This window comes from Trichechus manatus, unplaced genomic scaffold (assembly GCF_000243295.1).
Source record: "Trichechus manatus latirostris isolate Lorelei unplaced genomic scaffold, TriManLat1.0 scaffold00009, whole genome shotgun sequence".
Taxonomy (NCBI): domain Eukaryota; kingdom Metazoa; phylum Chordata; class Mammalia; order Sirenia; family Trichechidae; genus Trichechus; species Trichechus manatus.
The window spans coordinates 30,371,901-30,390,937 of NW_004443945.1; positions in this window are offsets into that span (position 1 = coordinate 30,371,901).

Consider the following 19,037-nt stretch of genomic DNA (forward strand, 5'->3'; position numbering starts at 1 on the left):
TGTGTTCGTACAAGTTTGGTGAAGTCTTTTGATGAGCATAAGTGTTTGATTTTTAGGAGCTCCCATTTATCTAGTTTCTCTTCTGGTGCTTGTGCATTGTTACTTACAGTTTATATTGTGTTTATGCCATGTATTAGGGCTCCTAGTGGTGTCCCTATTTTTTCTTCCGTGATCTTTATCATTATCAATTTTATATTTAAGTCTTTGATCCATTTTGAGTTAGTTTTAGTACATGGTGTTAAGTATGGATCTTGTTTCAGTTTTTTGCAGGGGGATATCCAGTTATGCCAGCACCATTTGTTAAAGAGACTGTGTTTTCCCCCATTAATGTACTTTGGGCCTTTGTCAAACATTAGTTGCTCATAGATGGAAGAGCTTATACCTGGATTCTCAACTCTTTTCCATTGGTCTATGTTTCTGTTGTTGTACCAGTACCAGGCTGTTTTGACTACCTTGACGGTATAATCCTAAAATCAGGTAGTGTAAGGCCTCCCACTTTGTTCTTCCTCTTGAGTAATGCTTTATTTATTTGGGGCCTCTTCGCTTTCCATATCAAGTCGATGATTTGTTTCTCCATCTCATTAAATAATGTGGTGGAATTTGGATTGGGATTGCATTGTATCTGTAGATTTCTTTGGGTAGAACTGACATTTTCACTATGTTGAGTCTACCTATCCATGAGCAAGGTATATTTTTCCTCTTATGCAGGTATCTTTTAGTTATTTGCAGTAGTGTCTTGTAGTTTTCTCCGTATAGATCTTTTATGTCTCTGGTTGGATTTATTCCTAAGCATTTTATCTTCTTGGGGGCTATTGTAAATGGTATTGATTTTGTAATTTCCACTTCAAGGTTCTCTTTGTTGCTGTAAAGGAATCCATCTGATTTTTGTATGTTTATTTTGTATCCTGAAACTTTGTTAAAATCTTTTATTAGTTCCAGCAGTTTTCTTGTGAATTGTTTGGGGTTTTCTGTGTATAAGATCATATCATCTGCAAATAGAGATACTTTGACTTCTTCCCTACCAATTTGGATTCCCTTTATTTCTTTTTCTAGCCTAATTGCTCTGCTAGGGCTTCCAGCACAATGGTGAATAAGAGTGGTGATAGAGGGCATCCTTGTCTGGTTCCCGTTCTCAAGGGGATAGCTTTCAAAGTCTCTCAATTTAGGATGTTGGCTGTTGGCTTTGTATAAATACCCTTAATTATACTGAGGAATTTCCCTTCTATTCTTATTTTATTGAGAGTTGTTATCATGAATATGTGTTGGACTTTGTCAAATGCCTTTTCTGTATCAATTGATAAGATCATGTGGTTCCTGTCTTTTGTTATATTTGTGTGATGGATGACATTGATTGTTTTTCTAATGTTGAACCATCCCTGCATACCTTGTATAAATCCCACATGGTCCTGGTGAATTATTTTTTTGATATGTTGCTGAATTCTATTGGCTAGAATTTTGTTGAGGATTTTTGTGTTAATGTTCATGAGGGACATTGGTCTGTAATTTTCTTCTTTTGTAGTGTCTTTACCTGGTCTTGGTATCCGGGTTATGCTGGCCTCATAGAATGAGTATGACAGTATTCCTTTTCTATGCTCTGAAATACCTTTAGTAGAAGTGGTGTTATCTCTTCTCTGAAGGTTTGGTAGAATTCTCCAGTGAAGTCATCCAGGCCAGGGCTATTTTGGTTGGGTGTTTTTTAATAACCTTTTCAATCTCTTCTTTTGTTATGGGTTTATTTAGTTGTTCAACCTCTGTTTGTGTTAATTTATGTAGGTAGTGAGTTTCTAGAAATTTGTCCATTTCCTCTACATTTTCAAATTCGTTAGAGTACAATTTTTTATACTTATCTGTTATGATTCTTTTAATTTCTGTTGGGTATGTTGTGATATCACCCATATCATTTCTTATATGGGTTATCTGCTTCCTCTCCTGTTTTTCTTTTGTCACTTTGGCCAATGGTTTATCAATTTTTTTGATCTTTTCAAGGAACCAGCTTTTGGACTTGTTAACTCTTTCAATTGTTCTTCTATTCTCTATTTCATTTAATTCTGCTCTAATTCTTATTATTTCCTTTGTTTTGGTGACTGAGGATTTCCTTTGCTGCTCTCTTTCTACTTGTTCCAGTTGTAGGGCTAATGTTTTGATTATGGCCCTTTCTTCCTTTTGGATGTGAACATTTATTGCTATAGGCTGACGTCTGAGCACTGCTATTGCTGTGTCCCAAAGGTTCTGGTAGGATATGTTTTCATTTTTGTTTGATTCTATGAATTTCTTTATCCTATCCTTTATTTCTTCTATAACCCAGTAGTTTTTGAGCAAGGTGTTGTTCAGTTTCCATGTGTTTGATTTTTTTTCCTTACTTTTTGTGTTGTTGATTTCCACCTTTATGGCTTTATAGTCAGAAAAGATGCTTTATAATATTTTGATGTTTTGGATTTTGTTAATGCTTGCTTTTTGGCCTAATATGTGGTCTATTCTGGAAAGTGTTCCATGTGTGTTGGAAAAGAAAGTATACTTGGCTGCTGTTGGGTGGAGTGTTCTGTATATGTCTATGAGATTAAGTTGGTTGAGTGTAGCATTTAACTCTCTTCTATGTCTTCCTTGAGCTTCATTGTGGATGTTCTGTCTTTCTCTGAACGTGGCGTGTTGAAGTCTCCTACTACTATTGTGGAGCTGTGTATCTCTCTTTTGAGTGTTGTTAGAGTTTGTTTTATGTATTTTGGAGCCCTGTTGTTGGGTCTGTAAATATTTATTGTAGTTATGTCCTCCTGGTGTATTTACCCTTTAATCATTATCCTTTGTGGCAGATTTTACTTTAAAGTTTATTTTGTCAGAGATTAATCTTGCCACTCCTCCTCTTTTTTGAGTGTTGTTTGCTTGATATATTTTTTTCCATCCTTTGAGTTTTAGCCTGTTTTTGTCTAAGTCTAAGGTGCATCTCTTGTAGGCAGCATATAGATGGATCATGCTTTTTTATCCAATCTGCCACTCTCCGTCTCTTTACTGGTGCATTAAGTCCGTTTACACTCAGCATAATTTTTGATAGGTGTGAGTTTAGTGTTGTCATCCTGATATGCCTTTTTGTGTGTTGTTCACAGTTTCTTTGTTCTCCTCAATTTTCTGTGCTGAGTCGTTTTTCTTTATGCATTTTTTTTTCATCTTTTTCTTTGTTGTAGATTTTGTGTTTGCTGGGTGTTTATGTTTTTCTACTATTTTATTTTGATTTGTAGGATTGTTAGATTCCTTTGTGGTCACCTTAATATTTACCCCTATTTTTCTAAGTTTATACTGATCTTTTATTTCTTTATATCGCTTTGACTTCCCCTCCATATGAAAAATCAATGTCTGCACTTTTTAAGTTCTTTTTTGTTTTAATTTTGTCCTTTTTTACGTATTGATATCTCTGTTTCCCTATTTTTGACTTCCTATCTGAGTCAGTATCTGTTTGCTCTGTCCAGTGTTCTAGACTTGCTGATTATCTTATGTTACTTGTTGTTATCTGATGTTACTCATTATCTAGCCATAGGACTCCCTTTAGTATTTCTTGTAATTTTGGTTTGGTTTTTACAAATTCCCTAAACTTCTGTTTATCTGGAAATGTCCTAATTTTGCTATCATATTTGAGAGACAGTTTTACTGGATATATAATTCTTGGCTGGCAGTTGTTATCCTTCAAGGGCTTTATATGTGTCATCCCATTGCCTTCTTGCCTGCATGGTTTCTGCTGAGCAGTCCAAGCATATTCTAATTGACTCTCCTTTGTAGATGACTTTTCTTTTATCCCTAGCCACTCTCAAAATTCTCTCTTTATCTGTGGTTTTGGTAAGTTTGATTATAATATGTCTTGGTAACTTTCTTTTGGGATCTACCTTATGTGGGGTTCGATGAGCATCTTGGATAGATATCTTCTCATCTTTCATCATATCAGGGAAGTTTTCTGTCAATAAATCTTCAACAATTTTCTCTATATTTTCTGTTATCCCTCCTGTTCTGGTACTCCAACAACTGGTAGGTTATTTCTCTTGATAGAGTCCCACATAACTCTTAGAGTGTCTTTATTCTTTTTAATCTTTTTATCTGATTTTTCCTCAAATAAGTTGGGGTCAGCTGCTTTATCTTCAACATCACTAATTCTAACTTCTACTGCCTCAGTTCTGCTCCTATGACTTTCTATTGAGTTGTTGATTTCTGAAATTTTATTGTTAATCTTCTGGATTTCTGATTGCTCTCTCTCCATGGATTCTTGCAACCTATTAAATTTGTCATTATGTTCTTGAATATCTTTTTTAAGTTCCACTACTACTTTCTCTGTATGTTCTTTGGCTGTTTCTTTGTTTTGTCAAATTTCCTTTCTAATTTCTAGAAAAGTTCTGTATGTTAATCTTTTGTATTCTGCCTCTGGTAATTCTAAGAAATTCTCTTCCTCCCGAGAATTTATTGATTCTTTATTTTGGGAGCTTGGTGAATCCATCATGGACTGCCTCTTTATGTGATTTGATATTGACTGTTGTCTCTGAGCCATCAATAATTTATTATAATTTTATTTTATATTTGTTTAGTGAGTCCTAGCTTCTTGTTTTGTCTTGTTTTGATATGCCCCAATAAGATGTTCATGTATGCTAGTTTGATTATTGGCACCTTTGAAGCTCTAACGTCCTGTCACCAGGTAGTTAGTTCTGTAAGTATGTGCACACAGAAGTCCATTAAATTTTCCTATATGGGCTCAGCACAGGTGTCCAGGCATTTGGTCACCAAGTGTGTGGTGCAGGATCTCACCTACAGTCTTAGAGAGGCATGGGTGATTGGTGCAGGCACTGGTATCTGGCTGTGGTAGGGGAACATGTGCTGAACCAGGCAGGGGGCTGACGGCTGCCCCTGAGAGTCTGAAAGGAAAGTGTGTCCCTATTCCCTAGGGAGAGTAGGTAGTTGAGTTTTGCACCCAGACTATGAGCACCCCACTCTGTTGGCTGTAAAGACTAGAGGGCACCACTTATTCTTGGACCCCTGTAGCAGGTGACTAGGTGACGTTTGTGAAGCCACCAGTCCTCAAGCCCCTGGTGCAGATCAGTAAAGGTGCCTGCTTAAAGGGCAAGGCTGTGTCTAGGGTCACAAATCTGCCACTTCACAGCTGAAACAGTTGAAGTTAGACTTCAGATGTTTATCCTGTTGTACTGTAGTAGTGAGAGCTAACACTGTTGATATGGGTCCCCACAAGTCTATACAAGGGTGTAAGGCACTCAAAGTCTGTGGACCCCTTATGCCTGTGCCTAGCAAAGGAGCTTTGCCGACCCTGAGTTCCTAGCTTAGGGGAGCCAGTAGCTTATTTTTTCCCTCTCCAAGACCAGGAGAATGGGTCAGGGTGCCTTTTGGGATCTACTTCCTGCCCAGGGGACTCAGACCTTGGAAGTCTGGACTGGTGCAGAGCGGGGAGGGAGGAGGCAAAAGGGAGAGAAGTTTTTCCTAAGTTGGCTTTTTTTTTTAATCCCCGCAAAAGGCCACATGCAAGTACTTATCTTTAGCCACTTGGGAGCTTCTTTTCACTGGTTTGGAGTGTCCAAGCAGAAACTCTGCTGCCGGATCTCTCTCGATGTGGAAACTGCCTCCTGAGGAAGCGCGTGCAGCTGTTTGCCTGCTTGACTGCACACCTTGGAGCCAGTTGGCACGGCTCCAGCCGTGGTCTGGAACTTCTCTCTTCTTCAGAACCGTCTCCTTCTCCCCCTGCCACTCAGTCCAATTCCTTAACTTTGCCTTGTTCAAGGCTCTTACATATTTATATACAATCAAATCACTTGTTTTTCCAGGTCTTTGTTGTAAGAGGGATATAGGAAGCCATCTGACTAATTCGCCACCTTGGCCCCAACTCTGGGAAAAATTTTTTGGCTATGACAAATCCAATCAGGGTCTTATCTCTAAAATCTACAGGATACTGCGAAACTTCAACAACAAAAGGACAAACAACCCAGTTAAAAAATGGGCAATTATATGAACAGGCACTTCACCAAAGAAGACATTCAGGCAGCTAATAAACACATGAGGAAATGCTCACGATCACTGGCCATTAGAGAAATGCAAATCAAATCTACAATGAGATACCATCTCACCCCAAAAAGGCTAGCATTAATCCAAAAAAACACAAAATAATAGACGTTGGAGAGGTTGTGGAGAGACTAGAACACTTATACACTGCTAGTGGGAATGTGAAATGGTACAACCACTATGGAAATCAATTTGGCACTTCCTTTAAAAGCTAGAAATAGGAGTACAATATGATCTAGCAATCCCATTCCTTGGAATATATCCTAGAGAATTAAGAGCCATCACACAAATAGATATATGCACACCCATGTTTATTGCAGCACTGTTCATGATAGCTAAGAGATGGAAACAACTTGGTGCCCATCAACGGATGAATGGATAAACAAATTATAGTATAGTCACACAATGGAATACTACGCAATGATACAGAACAATAATGAAGCTGTGAAACATCTTATAACATGGAGGAGTCTGGAAGGTATTATGCTGAGTGAACTTAGTCAGTCGCAAAAGGACAAATACTGTATAAAACCACTATTATAAAAACCCAAGAAAAAGTTTAAACACAGAAGACAACATTGTTTGATAGTTACAAGGGTGGGGAGGGAGGGAGATGGGTATTTACTAACTAGAAAGTAGACAAGAATTATCTTAGGTGAAGGGAAAGATAGCATACACTACAGGGGAAGTCAGCACAACTGGACTAAACCAAATCTAAGAAATTTCCTGAATACAACCAAACACTTCAAGGGACAGGGTAGCAGAAGTGGGGGCCTGGGGACCATGCTTTCAAGGAACGTCTAAGTCAATTGGCATAACAAAGTTTTTAAGAAAATGTTCTGCACCCCACTTTGGTGAGTAGTGTCTGGGGTCTTAAAAGCTGGTGGGTGGCTATCTAAGACGCATCAGTTGGTCTCAACCACCTGGAGTAAAGGAGAATAAAGAACACCAAAGACACAAGGAAAGTAGTAGCCCAAGAGACAGAAAGGGCCACATAAACCAGAGACTTCATCAGCCTGAGACCAGAAGAGCTAGACGGTGCCTGGCTACCACAATGACTCCTCTGATAGGGAATACAACAGAGAGTCCCTGATGGAGCAGGAGAAAAGTGGGGTGCAGAACTCAAATTCTAGTAAAAAGACTAGACTTAATGGTTTAATTGAGACTGAAGGGACCCTGCAAGACATGGCCTCAGGGCTGTTAGCCCAAAACTAAAACCATTCCTGAGGACAACTCTTCAGACAAAGATTAGACTGGACTATGGGAAATAAAATGATACTCGTGAAGAGTGTGCTCTTAGCTCAAGTAGATACATGAGATTAAATGAGCAGCTCTTGTCCAGAAGAGAGATGAGAAAGCAGAGAGTGTCAGGACCTGGTTGAATGGACACGGGAAATCCGGGGTGGAAAGGTAGAGTGTGTGATCACAGTATAGGGAGATCAAGTAGGGTCACAAAACAATGTTATGTGTAAATTTTTGTATGAAAAACTAACTTAAATTGTTAACTTTCACTTAAAGCACAACAATAAAGAAAGAAAGAAAAAAATGCTGGCAAGGATGTGGGTAGGTTGGAACTCTTATCCACTGCTAGTGGGACTGTAAAATGATGCAACCCCTATGGAAAACAGTATGGCGCTTCCTCAAAAACTAGAAATTGAACTACCTTATGATCCTACAATCTCACTCAAAGTTATGTATCCTAGGAACAGACATATGCACACCTATGTTCATCGCAGCACTATTCACAACAGCAAAAAAGAAGGAAACAGCCTAAGTGCCCATCAGTAGATGAATGGATGGGCAAAACATGGTACGTTCATACAATGGAATACTATGCAACCATAAAGAATAATGATGAGTACTCAAAATGTCTTATAACGTGGATGAATCTGGAGGACATTATGCTGAGTATAATAACTCCATCACAAAAGGACAAATATTGCATGATCCCATTTTCATAAAAAGACAAAAATATGTATACATACAGAAACCAGCATTCATTGGTGGTTACAAGGGAGCGGTGGGTGAGGAGAAGGAAATAACTTTTAGGAAGTGGACACTATTTTTGGTGATGGGAAAAGTAACACTGAATGTGGGTGAAGTGCACCTAGCTTGACCAAGGTGAATGATGCTGTGAAGTACACACACATACAAAAAAGACCTTTTTGATAAATGCTAGACAATAAGTAATTTTGCAACAACAAAAATTATGTGTGGTTACATATGTACATATATATGCATATATGTGTATAGGTATACATACTTGTATGTGGGCATATATGCATGCATATGTACATGTGTGTGTGCATGTATGTAAGTTCACATATACAATAAAGCACATAGGGGGCACAGTTATGGATACTTCTTAGAAGTAACCAAACACCTTGTGGGATTGGATTTCTGGGTTTGAAGACTTAGGACCAAAGTCTCATGGGACAAGTTGGTTAATTGGCATAATATAGTTCACAAAGTTTATGTTCTATATCCTAGTTTAATGAGTAGCATCTGGGGTCTTAAAAGTTTGAGAGCGGCCATCTAAGATACAACTACTGGTCTTATCTTGGCCAGGGCAAAAGAGACAGAAAGAAACCAAAGACTCAGAGAAGAAACTAGTCTATAGAACTAACAGTATACAAGAATCATGCCTGGTGTACTATGAGACCAGAAGAACTAGATGGTGCCCACTGCCCACCATTCTGATCAGAGCCACAATAGATGAATCCTGACAGAAGGGAAGAAAAATGTAGAATAGAACTGAAATTAAAAAAAAAAAAAATAGTTCAAACTTACTGGACTGGTAGAGGCTAGAGGACTCCCGAGACTATCGCCCTGAGATACTCCATAAACCTTGAACCAAAACTACTCCCTGTGGGCGCCTTTTAGCTAAACAGTAGATTGGCTATAAAATCAAGAATATTACCTATGAGTACTGTGCACCTTTATAAAATCATCTATATGAGACCAAATAGACAATAATTTCTCTAAAGCAAAGATGAAAGGGTAAGGGGATAGGGAAACCAGATTACTGGAAGTGAAACATCCAAAAGGGAAATAATGAGAATGTTAAAATATTGTAGAAAATGTAACTAATGTCTCTGCACAATATGAGGAGTAATTGTTAAATGGGAATCTGAAATACTATGTAAACTTTCATCGAAAACACAATAAAATATTATTTAACAAAAAATGTCTTATCCAATCACCACATCAGCTTCAAAGCCTAGGATCTTGATCTACGTACTGTTTAGATTCAGGTCCTTTCCATCTGAAGACCAATGAATAGAACAACAAGTTATTGGTACCCCTATAGCTCTAACTCTCAGTAGTAGAATAGTGACATAAAAACAAAGAAGAAGCACTCCCACTTGTAAAGGGAAATACTCAGTAGTCTTTAAAAGTTCTGGAATTGCATGTAACTGATTAAAAGGACTCCCTACCTTGGAGCAAGGAATTACCCTTGATTATGCTCCTGACATTAGCTCCCCAATCCATTGTTCTCCATGAATCTTGATTCAGCCTTCTGGAAGGTCCTTCCTTTTCCTCTTTCTTCCTTGGCAATATCTGAAAAGATTTTTGGAGAATCTGCCCTTTTTGTTCACTGAGTAGTTTTTTCAGCTTGCTTACTGCCCTTAGAAAGTTAGATGTTCAACTGTTGTTTTAAATCTCAGTCACAGTCTTTTTGGCATTTTTATGACTTTGATCTATTTGGTTCTAGTCACTTCCCTGTGCCAACATCCATACCAATAGTTTCTGGCACATGTTTGTCTTTCTCGACTTCAATACATGCCTGTGAAACTTACCAAACTTTTGTGGGATAACCAGAAATCATTGAGTTAATTTCAACTCATGGTGACCCCATTTGTATCAGAGTAGAATTGTGCTCCATAGAGTTTTCAACAGCTTATTTTTTGGAAGTAAATCACTAGACGTTTCTTCCAAGAGGCTTGTGGGTGGACTTGAACCTCCAACCATCTTGTTAGCATCCAAGTGTGTTAACCATTTGTACCAGGTAGGGACTCCCTTATGGGACAACACCCATTCACTGTTTTCAGGGTCTTTTTACCCTGAGCCGTTTTGTCCAACTGAAAGTATTCGCTACATTAATCCAATTACAGACCTTAATAAAGGATTCTGAGGCCACATCCTTGATTAAGTCTTTGCTTCCCAGACATACTCATGATTTGGACACTGTTCTGACTATAGCATACTTTGAGTATTTTTACTATCTGAGAAGAGAAATAGCTACACCTTTCAACTTTAAAAGCCCAATAAATTCTAGATTTTCCCTTTGTGCTTTTATTCCTGCTTGTACATAAGCCAATTCTTTGCTGAGCTAATCTTCTTGTAGCTCCACATCAAATACAGCTAGCAAGAACCAACTCACTCTGATAGCATTCTTTTCAAAGAATACTTTATGTTCAAAACTTCAAGTTCATTAGGTATATTTTCTATCAAGTTATCACAGTTTTATCAGCCTCGTAGAACATTTACCTCACTTCCCAGACTAAATCTAGTAACACATGTTTATATATTTTTTGTTATATCATCATCCAACTTCCAGTATCAATACCTGATTCAGATTTTGCTGGAGCAAAAATCAGCTCTAAATACTGGGGTCTTAAAATAACAAATATTTATTTCCAGTTCAGTTCACCTGAGGGCTGTGGATCAGCTGGGCTCAGCTGGGCTCAACCGGGCTCCATTCGTCTTTTCAGTTTAGAACCCAGGCTTATGAGTAGTAGCAATCTAGGACATGGTGTTCTTATGGTAGAAGGCAGGATCAAGAGACATTGGGCAAAACAACACAAGGGCCTTTAATACTTCTTCTGGAACATAACATATTGTCACGTCTGCTCACATTTGATTAGCCAAGCCCAAGTCAGTAGGGGAGAAGGTATCCTCCACCTACAGGAAAGCATAGACAAGAAGAAACCCAAACCAAATCTGTCGCCTTTGAGTCTATTCCAACTCACAGTGACTCTATAGAACAGAGCAGAACTGCCCCATAGGGTTTCCAAGGAGTGGTTGGTGGATTCGAACTGTAGAGCTTTTGGTTAGCAGTCAAGCTCTTAACCACTGTGACACCAGAGCTCAAATCACTGTGAGCAACCGAAACAGCTTACCATGGTGTGCAGTGTAAAATATCTAATTGAAGGGTAAAGAGTAAGTGTCTAAAAAAATTGGTAGATATTGCTATTATTATAATCACTACATTGAGCTTTATTCATTAGTACCAATGTAATATGCATACCAAATTCTAAACAATTGCATAGTGACTACCAGTTTACTATGTGGAAATTGTTAGTAAAATAACATTTAATTTAAAAAAAAAATATGAGTATTTGAATGGATTTTTATCAGTTCTCAAGTGCCATCTTTTCCTGTAAATGAATTAATCTTTAAAGGTGTGGAGTTTAACAAGTAATACCTGTACTTTTTAATTTAAAGAATAGCACTCTGGTGGCTGTTGGTAATACTTTATTTAGAGGGAAAGCAATAAAAAGAAGACAGTAATGACTTCAGAGTTTTACATAAGGAGTTGGCACCTCCTTCCTTAAATGCATCACTGGTTTCCAAGTTATATTTGTGTTTGAGAGATAAGCCAAATGCCATTACTCTGACCTACAGTGGTTTGTATTTTTAGAAAAGATGAAATAACCAACACTTGCATTTTTACATCTGTGATATGAACCAATAACCCCATGAAATTGGATGAGCACTAACTTTCTGTAAAAAATGATTAGTCTCATGTTCTAAGATAAAAATAATAAAATATGAAAATATTTGAAGATTTCCTTCTTCTAAGCTGTGAATTAAATTTCTTTGAGAAAATGTTGAAAGCCACACATTTCCCCAGAAGATGAAAAACTAAGTTGTATTATTATTTTGGACTTGGCAAAGTAAAAAGAGTGCTAAAAAAGTTGATATTCCCCCTAAAAACAATTTACTCCCTAGCATTTTTTTCAACCCCTTTCATTTCTACGTGCAAAGAGAACAAAAGCATAGAGTGCCAGTGGTGATGTCTACTAAGGAGGAAGAAAGCTTGCGGGCTGATTTTGAAGTGTAGCAGGCACACAAGTCAATGCATTCTAAGCGTTGTTTGAGACCAAATTAAATCTGATTTTTCTGAAGCAATATGCTTCCTTGCTTGAGGCATCAAACACATTAGAGCATTACATTATTTTCTCAAAAATAATATTTTAGAAGAAATATTCTTGAACTTCAACAATAAGTGTATTCTCAGTAATTTTAATGTAAAGTTTCTAATCTTCATCTGTCACTATATACAGAAATACTGTTTAATTTAGACTCATAAAAAATGTTGACAAATGCTAGGAAGTCTCATATTTACTAAGTTAACAATATATTTATAAAAAGATATCTACATTCATGAAAAAATAAAGAAATCTATATCCACCTATGCAATTCTACGTCATCTGTTTTATTATAGTAGCAAATAACTAAAATAAAAATGAGGAATGACGCCATAGCCATTATGACTTTAGAAATCTCATTTCTAGAATTTATTTGGTCTCTTGGCTTGCGTAGAAAAATAATTGGGAAAAATGTAAAGGGATAATACTGCAAATTAAGATTATGCAAAATTATCTCTAGACTCATAGAAACTGTTTAAGGGAGTTGCAAATAAGGCAATATGTTGTCTACCTTGGCTTTCTCTTAAGAGTCAAAGTAAAATTTAGGAATATTCATAGTTCAATGAAGCATTTGAAATTTCTAATAAATTAGATTAAATGCATTTACCTTATTTATAATGATATTATTATATGCTTAAATGACAAGGATGCCTGTATAGGAACCAACAAAATAATTTAAGCCTATCACCTCCTGAATGTTGGCCTAATGAGAGTTTGGGCTTTATTTCTTATACTCATTAGTTCAAATGTATTTATCAAAGCTGAGGCCAGTATTTGGCCAGAGGGCTAGGGATGAATCGTTTGTATGAGGAAGAGGGAGGTTGAAAACTATTGTATTTATGGGGCTGGTTCTGTGGATGGATTCTTTGTATTGGAGTTTCCATGTAATTAGTTATACAATGACCTTCTGTCCTGGAAAATCCAAAGAGGTAAAAGAGTGGGGCCCAGAGAATAGGAGGCCTTGACTGGTATCTTTGGGGTATAGTACCAGATTTTGGGGAGAAAATGTATTTTCCTCTTATGTATTTCTTCTTTCTAGCAACTGAAATTATATGATACTAAGGGCCAGTGGAAAGGAGTCAAGGAAGTCAAAAGAAATTCTTCAACTTCACATCATTCAATCCAATTCACCCAAGTAGGAACCTACATGAAGTGTTGTGGGTGGATGGTGAAGAGAGCCTAGCAGCTCCCTTAGAAGCCAACATTCTCCCAAATCCTTTTCTTCTAATAATTTCTTAGCTCTTCAACATCAGGGATGAATAATGATCATATAGATTAACACTATGGATGCTACAGGGCCACGGAGCCAGGGATGGAGCTTTCTTTGTGGAGTAAAACATAGTTGAAGACTATTTTTGAAGCTCTCTTACCACAGGATTTGCTTTCTCTGCATCATTTTTCACACTGTATGCAGTCTAGTGTTGAAAGACTGGATGAAGTCTTTGGAAAAAAAAAAAACTTCTGGCCCCCACTAATGTTTTGATTCATATCATGATTTAACGGGTAAAAGGTGGTACAAAATCCTTATTATCTGCATTGAGTTGTTCATTATTTGAATTACTTTCCTATTGACAGTTATGCTCTGGTGGATGCTTCAATTATGTTTAAGGGTCCATAAAGCTCTTTTTCTTCTAATATTTTACAGTAACTTAACCACACTAATACATATCCTTAATATTAATATTTAAAATATGATCTTGAACATGGTCATGACAAAAATATCATGGAATATAATGGTAACTGAACATGTTATTCATGGATATCGTTCTTCTTGCTCTTTTCTGAATAGTATCCACATTATGAGTGGAGGGGACAGAACTTGGAGCAATATGTCAAAGGTAATATAAACTTTCCGTGAAAGTTTTTCTGTATGAATCAGCCATGAACTGGGGCATTATTTGGCCCCCATAATCTAATCACTAGGCTCTAATAGATATGATGTTACTTACGAAAACTCTAAGATGCTGTGAACCAAAAAGCTTTGTTTCCTTTTGAATTATTTGCCATAATCCTCTAAAATATTCCTATTTATCCTAAAAAATTCTGCTTATACATCACCCTTTTGAGGAAGCCTTCTGTCATTACTTTTACATGATTAAGTTAATGACACCTCTTCCTCTGCTTTACACATATTTCTACTAGTGCACTGCATGATAATTTGTTTGTTTACAAGAACATCTCTTACAATGGATTTCCTTAATAGAAAGCAGGATCAATGTCCCATTTATTCCTGTACCAGAGCCTAAAGCACAAAGTCCTGTCCATTGTATGTGCTCAATAAATACTCTTTTTTTATTTGAATTAAAATAATGGTTCTAATCAGAGGTACCTTGGAAGACAGGCCTGGTGATCAGTTTTTGAAAGGTCACAGCCTTAAAAACCTTATGGAGCAGTTTTACTCTGCATACATGGGGTTGTCATGAGTCAGAATCGACTCAACAGCAACTAACAATGACAAAAATAACAATGGTTCCACTACAACTTGTTTTTTTATTCCCTTTAGTTGAGATTTATCATTATTTCTCCAAGTTTTTTTCTATTATTTTGAATTGGATCGCAAAATGATTCAGTATTCAGATGTACAAAGAAAATGTGTTTTAATTTTTCTATAACTGGTCTAATATTTACATAAGCATTCATCCAGCTAGGTAACTCAAAAAAATTAAATCTGGTCCAATTCAGTCAACTCAGTCAAATTCAGTAATTTAAACAGTTGCTTCTGATGACCCAGTAATATATAGATGGCACCACCAAATGCTAAGTCATGAGATTTTCACTACATGCTTATTCCCAAAATAGAATTTGTATGTATGATGGGGACAGGGTTTTTGAGACTCTGTGATTTACATGACCACACTAGTTTTTGGCATAGAGGAAACAATCTGGTCTTCTCCTTGGACTGGTGACGATTGCAATATAAGTTGGTGTTCATAAGTTTTTCTGGGGAAAGTGAGCTAGCAGCCACAACTGTAATCCCTAGTTCTAACCATTAGACTCCATCTATGAACTCTTCACTCATTTCAGCCTCATCTTTGTGATCTAAGTTCTTCATCAGAGACATCAGAGTATAATTTTCAAAGAGTTAGAATATGACTTTCATATAAATATGTGGTGAACATGTTAATAATATCTTTAACTCACTGAATGAGGGAAACATCAGAATGGTAAAGCTTGTCAAAAGAATAATTTAAGAAATGGAACGGGCAACATGGCACTATAGACAGAAGCACCACACTGTCCCTCCACAGCAAAACCCAAAAAACTAAGTCAAACAGAGATAAACGTCAATCCTGGAATCCTAAGCATCAAATGAAGAGATAAAGAACTCAGCAAGGCACCAAATGGAATAAGAAACTGACAGAGAACAGAGAGCAAAGAAAGATACATGCAGAGGTCTCCTATCAGCTACCACAGCATGGATAAGCCATCATGGACTCCTCTCAGAGATCAGAGAACAGGGAGTATGGGAAAGCAGCTTCAGGGAGCTCCCAACAGGAGACAGAACAACTGATAACCAGCAATATAGGCTTTCCCACCCCCACCCTTCTTCATCCCCACCTGGCCTCCTCTGCTTCCTGTAGCCACAGTCTCTTGGCTGGGAGGCACAGGCTTCAGCCCTGTGCCACTTGAATTCCACTGTCCCACACTGGCCGGCACCCTGAGTGCCATTTCTTTATTGCTGTTGTTGCTTTTTTCTGTTTCTTTCATACCTCTCACCATCTCCCCCTACTTTCCCTGAAATGCCTGGTTCCATGTGCCATCTTTGCTTCTTGAAAGGTTGTGAGACTTCTGGGCAACATGGTGCTATAGCCAGAAGCACCATGCCATCCCTTCACAGCAAGGATCCAAAAAACTAAGTCAAACAGAGTCACATGTCAATCCTGTAACCTTAAGCATCAAATGAAGTGATAAAGAACTCAGCCAAGCACCGAATGGAATAAGAAACTGAACGAGAACAGAGAGTGAGGAAAGGTACATGCAGAGATCACCTATCAGCTAATGCAGCAAGGATCCGCCATCTTGCACTCCTATCAGTGGTCAGTGAACAGGGGCTTTGGGAAAGCAGCGTCACAGAGCTTCCAGAAGGAGATAGAACAACTGGTAATCAGCAATATATGCTTTCCCACCACCTACCCTACTTCACACTCACTTGGCCTCCTCTACTTCCTGCGGCCACAGTCTCTTGGCCGAGAAGCACTGGATTCACCCTGGGGTTGCTTGGATTCCACCAGCCTGCACTGGCTGGCTCCTTGAGTTCTATTTATTGGCTGCTGGTGTTGCTTTTTTCCTCTTCTTTAAATTTCTTCCTTACCTCTCACGGCCTCCTCCTCCTTTCTCTCAAATACCTGGCTCCATGTGCCATATTTCCGTCTTCCTGAAAGGCTGTGAAACACCGCTGGACTGTGAAACTGCTTAAAAGCCCGTGCCACCAAGCTGGTGGAACCCCCGGGGCTTTTGTTTGTTTGTTTGTACTGATTTGTTCTGTTTTGATTTGTTTGTTTTCTTTTTCTTTTATCGGCTTGGGAGCCCTTCTACCCGGGCAGTACAACACAGCTTGGGATCTACTCCCTTACTCTGCACAGATGCACAGTGACATCCCTGGGGCACTTCTTTTTTCTTGCTTTTTTTTCTTTTCTTGGTTTTGTTCTTGTTTCTTGGGTGTTTTTTTTTTTTTTTGTTTCTTCGTTTTCTTCTCTCTCTTTTTCCCTTTTGGTCTTTCTTCATTTCCAGTTTCTCGTCTCTCTGTACTTACCTTCTCTTCCTCTCTCCTGAATACTTGAAGCTGTGTGACACCCCTACCCCTTCTACCTAGGCTGTATTTCACAGCCTGGGAGCAACTTCCCCAGTCCTAGCAGCTGCACCAGTGGGATCTCTCAGGGCTTTACTTTTTTATTTATTTTTTCCTCTAATCTTTATTTATTCATTGTTTATTTAACCCGTTCTCTTTATTTTCATTTTTGTTTTTCTCCATTTCTCAGTCTCTCATCTCTAGACTCTAACAGCAAGCTCCCTTAGCACTCCTTTTTGTTTCTAAGTATGTTTTTGGATCTTGTTCCTCTCTCTCTCTCTTCTCATTAGTATACCCATCTTAGCTCCACACATCACAATCTACCCCCTCCTTCCTGCCTACCTGCACCACACACTACGCATCACTCTCCCAAGCAGGACAGGCATGGCCCACCATAACCTGCCCTACACTGATTCCCAGTCCACCCTGTCAGCACTAGTATGTGCCACAAACAATTCATCCCAGCAACTTCCTTTCAGCTGGACCTGCCCTGCTGTACAATACCTGAGTGACAGACCCAGCCAATTGCAGAAGGAGGTGAAAAGACAGACAACCAAACAAAAAAGAACACACAACCTGCCTGCACATAACCAAATAAAACAAAAAAGCAGGACAAAACAAACAAATCTACAATCAATAAATCAGGACAATAAAACCTGAATGTCCAGAAGACAACAGACAATATAAAAACGTATAGAAAAACAGGACAGGATGATACCAGTAGGTGTCAAAAATAAAACACAAGATGACTTTCCAGTAGAAGAAAATGCACTAGAACAACCTAATAGTGAATTCAAATCTCTAATATTCAGAATTATCCAAGAGTTGAAGCAAAAAGAAGACAAAAATGGGGAAAAAACAGACATATTCTTGGAAAAGGTAGGCAAATTCATGGAAAATACAGACAAAGATGGAAGAATTCAAGAAAATAATACAGGATCAAAATGCTAAAATAAAATCACAACTAGAAATCATACAAAAACATCAATTAGAAATACAAAAGACAAACAACAAGATTTTCAAAATGGACAGTGTCATAGAAGGGCTGAGGAGCAGATTTGAAATGAAGGAATACAGGATCAGTGGAATTGAAGACAAACACTTGGATACGACTCTATTTGAGGAAAAATCAGAGAAAAGAATGAAGAAATCCTGAGAATTATGTGGGATATAATCAAAAGCAAAAATCTGCGTGTGATCGGAGTCCAAAACAGGGAGAAAACAGAAAACACAGAGAGGATCATAGAAGAGCTGCTGACAGAAAACTTCCCCAGTATCATGGAAGTTGGAAAGCTGACCATCCAAGAAGCTCAACTAATGACATATAAGATAGACCCAGGAAGAAAATCATCAAGAGAGAAAGGGCCAAGATGGCAGAGTAGTCAGATGCTTCTGGTGGACCCTCTTACAACAAAGACCCAAAAAAACAAGTGATGCAGTTCCGGCAAAATGGCGCTCTAGGCATAAGCACCTTGCCATCCCTCCACAGCAAAGATCCGAAAAACTAAGCTGAATAGAGAATACAACAATCCTGAAACCCTAAAACATCAAATGAAGAGAAAAAGAACTCAGCCACGCAAAAAATGGAGTGAGAAAACTGACAGAGAATGGAGAGTGAGGAGAGATTCATGCAGAGGTCCCCTACCAGATAGCGCAGCGTGGATCTGCCATCTTGGACTCCTATCAGAGACCAGCAAATGGGGTACGAGAAAGCAGCCTCACAGAGCATCCAGCGGGAGACAAAACAACTGGTAATTTGCAATATAGACTTTCCCACCCCCACCCCACCACTCTTCACCCCAACTCGGCCTCCTCTGCTTCCCACAGCCACAATCTCTGGACCAGGAAACACCAGCTGCTTAGATTCCACACACCCGAACAGGCCGGCTCTCTGAGTGTCATTTGTTGGCTGCAGGTGTGGCTTTTTTCACTTCTTTTGATTTCTTCCTTACCTCTCAACACCTCTACCTCCTTTCGCTCAAATACCTGGCTCCGTGTGCCATCTTTGCTTCTTCCTGAGGGGCTGCAAAGCTCCGGTAATTTGTGATATATGCTTT